This window comes from Ursus americanus, chromosome 24 (assembly GCF_024610735.1).
Source record: "Ursus americanus isolate L20-20 chromosome 24, mUrsAme1.1.p, whole genome shotgun sequence".
Taxonomy (NCBI): Eukaryota; Metazoa; Chordata; class Mammalia; order Carnivora; family Ursidae; genus Ursus; species Ursus americanus.
Genome location: NC_142150.1, coordinates 973,045 through 978,142, shown reverse-complemented (window position 1 = coordinate 978,142; position 5,098 = coordinate 973,045). Strand labels below are relative to the sequence as shown.

The following is a 5,098-nucleotide window of genomic DNA, read 5'->3' as shown; positions in this document are numbered from 1 at the left end:
TTCTTAAGCTCTACATAGGAGTGAAATCATATGGTATTTGTCTTTCTCTGACTGACCTATTTCACTTATCATAATACTCTCTAGCTCTATCGACGTCATTGCGAATGGCATATCATTCTTTTTTATGGCTCTGTAATATTCCATAGATTATGTAAACCACATCTCCTTTATTCATTTATCTATCAATGGACACTTGGGCACTTTCCGTAATTTGGCTGTTGTTGATAATGCTGTTATAAACACAAGGATGCACGTATCCTTTTTTTTTTTTAAAGACTTTATTCATTTATTCAACAGAGATAGAGACAGCCAGCGAGAGAGGGAACACAAGCAGGAGGAGTGGGAGAGGAAGAAGCAGGCTCATAGCGGAGGAGCCTGATGTGGGGCTCGATCCCATAACGCCGGAATCACGCCCTGAGCCGAAGGCAGACGCTTAACCGCTGTGCCACCCAGGCGCCCCGCATGTATCCTTTTGAATTAGTATTTTTGTATCGTTTGGGTAAATACCTAGTAGTGCAGTTGCGGGATTGTAGGGTAGTTCTATTTTTAACTTTTTGAGGAACCCCCATACTGTTTTCCAGAGTGGCTGCACCAGTTTGCATTACCATGAACAGTGCAGAAGAGTTCCCTTTCTCTGCATCCTTGTCAACACCCGTTGTTTCCTGTGTTGTTAATTTTAGCCATTCTGACTGGTGTGTGGTGATATCTCATTGTAGTTTTGATTTGTATTTCCTTGATGATGAGTGATGTTGAGCATCTTTTCATGTGTCTGTTAGCCATCTGTATGCTTCCTTTGGAAAAATGTCTATTCATGTTTTCTGCCCATTTTTGAACTGGATTATTTGTTTTTTGGGTGTTGAGTTTTATAAGTTCTTTATACATTTTAGATACTAACCCTTTATCAGATATGTCATTTGCAAATATCTTCTCCCATTCTGTGGGTTGTCTTTTACTTTTTTCAACTGTTTCCTTTGCTGTGCTCAAGCTTTTTATTTTGGTGAAGGCCCAACCGTTTATTTTTGCTTTTGTTTCCCTTGCCTCCAGAAACATATCTAGAAAGATGTTGCCGTGACCAATGTCCAAGAGATTACTGCCTATGTTTTCCTCTCAGATTTTGATGTTTTTTTTGTCTCTTATTTATGTCTGAAACCATTTTGAATTTATTTTTTGTGTATGCTATAAGAAGGTGGTCCAGTTTCATTCTTTTACATGTTGCTGTCCAGTTTTCCCAACACCATTTGTTGGAGAATGTCTTATGTTGCCAGAGTCAAGGGAAACAAAAACAGGATATAAAACTCTGAGAATCAAATTTTGGAAATTGTATTGTGTCTTTTCAATAGTACCCCTATTGACCTGCCAGTGAATTTTTTCTGCTGGTGTGTAGGTCTTAGTTCCAAAGGGAAGAATGATTCTGTTAGGCAACACAGCAATAGTTCTATTGAAGTAGAAGCTGAAACTCCCACCTGTCCAATTTGTGCTTGCCACTCTGTTGAACCAATGGTTATAGAAGTAGGTTATTATCCTGGCAGGGGTAAATAATTCTGATTATCAAGAGGAAATTGTGGACCAGAGAAGACTATAACTAGAATTCAGGATATTGTCTATGATACCCCTTTATTATCTCATGACCCATGATAGATGATAAAGAACCAACACAGAAACAACACAAATCACAGACTTGTCAGGAATGAAGATTAGTTCACTCCATCTGGAAAGATTCTATGACCAGCTGACATGCTAGATGAGGGCATTGGAAATACTGAAATGGGAGCAGACATAGTCTCTTAGCAACTTTGAAGTTTATTATATAGTATATTGTCTATAATCACTATGCTGTGCATTAAATGTCCAGAATTTATTTTACTTACTAGTTGCAAGTTTGTTCTCACCACACACACACACAAAAAGATAATTACGTGACATGAAAGGTGTTAGCTAATATTAAAGTGGTAATCATATTGCAATATATAAATCTGTCAATCTGACGTGTTGTACACTTTAAACTTATGCAATGTCATATGTCAATTATATATCAATAAAATATAAAATCAAGCAAAAAGAAATGGGAGGAAAGGAAAATTTTAAATATCAACTATTGCCACATGACTAGTTGTAGAAATCAAGACAATAATAGTTTCATTTTTTCCTTAACACACACAGTCCTTGAGCAGGAATTATTCTTTTATTCATAAATAAATAAATATATGTTAAGACAATGAAGTAAAACATTAGGGTGGGAGAAAGTTATGTCCTGCCCCTAACATGCATAGTCTCTCCCATTATCAACATCCCCACAAGCACACGTTTCTTTTTTATTTAATTTTTCCACCTTTCCATTCTCCTCTAATATAAAATATGAAACTAAATATTAATATTAATAATTGGGGCACCTGGGTGGCACAGCGGTTAAGCGTCTGCCTTTGGCTCAGGGCGTGATCCCAGCGTTATGGGATCGAGCCCCACATCAGGCTCCTCCGCTATGAGCCTGCTTCTTCCTCTCCCACTCCCCCTGCTTGTGTTCCCTCTCTCGCTGGCTGTCTCTCTTTGTCAAATAAATAAATAAAATCTTTAAATATTAATATTAATAATAAATAACAGCTTTATATCTCAGTAGTAGTAGTTACAGACTATCACAAGGAGTGTGTGTCTCAGCTAGAACAGGAATGCGTATCACCTAAACACCAAGAGATGGGTAAAGTGATTGGGACTTTTTGCCTCCTCTTTTGAGGGGTAAGTTAAGATGCACAAGGGACTATTGCATTATATTATGTGGAAGTGTGCTTTTGTTTTTCCTTTATTTGGAAATTATCATTACACCTAGTACGTATAGATACAATGCTAAGAAGAAGTACACTCTGCTGGGTCATTTTATTGTCATCTGATCCCAGGTTAGAGCTTTTAAAAAATTAGTTGTACAAGATTTGGAGGATGGCAGATAAACTGTGATCATTGTTTTTGGAAAGTTATGGTGGTTAGGTATCACATCAGAGATTCAGAGATATGTCTTCGGGTTCCAGCTTATTCTCTCTTTAAGCTGCTTTCACCTAACTCCTTCTTTGGATGGCTGATTCTGCTGAACACAGCGGCGCTAGGTCCCTTTCTGGTGCCTGAGTGTGGGCTTGGAGATCCCTTGGCCTTCGTTATCAGCTGCCTTTGATAGCCCTGCTTGGATTCCTTAGATCCTCCAGCTCCCCCACCAGACATACACTTCCCCAACTTCTTCCACAACTATGTAAATCTTCATTCCTATGCTTGGAATCATCCTTTGACCATAACGGGTGGTGATTCTGCTTCCTGAATGAGGTCTGACTGACACGGAGTATAAATATTTTTATTTAATTTTCTCATGTATTTTGAGTACTTTACAACTATTTGGTTGTCTGTATCTCCTCTTCAGTACATCAAGAGGTTTTTAATTTTCTTGGAAGGAAATGCAGTGTAAGAACTTAGGAGTACAATTTACAGAATGAGACAGAATTGCATTTGAGTTATAACTCAGTCTCTTTGAAAGTGTGTGAACTTGAAAATTTAATTTTTTAAATTTTGTTTTTATAGTATTAAGGAGGGAAGGGGAATGACTTGTATGTTGTAAGTTCCCAAAGGAAGATTCAGAGGGATGAGAAATTTCACCTGACTGGGCCATAGGTTAATAAGAGTAAAGATGAGTTTAAGATTTTCAGAAGAATTATTAAGTCATTATTTTTTCTTCTTAGTGATTGATCAAATCACCACAACCTTACTTGTGTGCAAGAAATACAAGCCTTTTGATTGTGTCATTGAAAGATTGTTCACCTGCTTGTTCCTCAAGGTATAAATGAAGGTATTCAACAAAGGGGCAACAGGTGTAGTGAGCACTGATACCCCTTTGTGAATGTCCACCTCTTCTTTGGCTGAAGGTTTTTTATAGATGAAGATACAGCTGCCATAAGTGATGGCAACAACAATCATGTGAGAGGAACAAGTGGAAAAAGCTTTCTTTCTTTGCCAAGCAGAGGGAAATCTTAGCATTGTCCTGATGATAGACACATAAGAAAGAATCACTCCTATTAGAGTTATAATGAATGTCAACACTGCACAAATAATAACAGTCTGCTCTATAAACCATGTATCTGAGGATGAGGTTTTAAAAAGGGGAGCTGCGCACAGCCAAAATGATCCTTGGCCTTGGAGTCACAGAACTCCAGCTGGAGGCCCATACCAAGGGTGGTGATTTGTCATCAGCCCAGAGATCCAGCAGCAGGACGAGGATGGTACAGACTCTGTTGTTCATGATGGTCATGTAATGCAGGGGTTTGCAGATGGCCACATAGCGGTCACAGGACATGGCTGCCAGGAGAGAAAACTCTGTGGCCCCGAAGATTAAAAAACATATTTGGCTAGCGCAGGCCTTGTAAGTAATAGTACTGTCCCCAGTTGATAAGTTGTATAGGAACTTGGGAATACATACCATTGTGAATGAGATTTCTAAGGAGAAGTTTTGAAGGAAAAAAACATAGGCGTTCTAAGATGGGAAATTGTTCAGGGTAAGACTGATAATGGTCAGGTTCCAGTTAGGCTCAGAATATGTGTCAGAAAGAAAAAGATAAAAAGGAGAACTTGCAGCTGTGTATCTTCTGTAAGTCCAAATAAGATGAACATTGTTATTGCTGTGTGATTTTTCATTATTTTCTTTGGTATTTTATGCAATCTGCAAGCAATAAGAGAGAAAGGATCTGAGCTCTTCTCAGTGATCAAAAAGAACATGATTTCCCAGAAAGAACAAAGACCAAATTATTCCAAATTATTTTCTCCTGCATTTTATGTATTTATTTACTTATTTTACATTTCTTTTTTTAATATAAATTTATTTTTTTATAATAATTTTTTATTATGTTACGTTAGTCACCATACGGTATATCCTCAGTTTTTGATGTAATGTTTCATGATTCAATATTTGAGTATAACCCCCAGTGCACCATGCAATATGTGTCCTCCTTAATACCCACCACTGGCCTATCCCAGTCCCCCACCCCTCTCCCCTCTGAAGCCCACAGTTTGTTTCCCAGAGTCCACAGTCTCTCATCATTCATTCCCCCTTCTGTTTACCCCCCACTTTATT

At 38.0% G+C, this 5,098-nt stretch overlaps 1 pseudogene; it reads right to left on the bottom strand.

Annotated features, from left to right (window-relative positions):
• Nucleotides 1-3,736: 3,736 nt before the first annotated feature.
• Nucleotides 3,737-4,662, bottom strand: LOC123791617 (olfactory receptor 6C2-like; annotated as a pseudogene).
• Nucleotides 4,663-5,098: the final 436 nt, after the last annotated feature.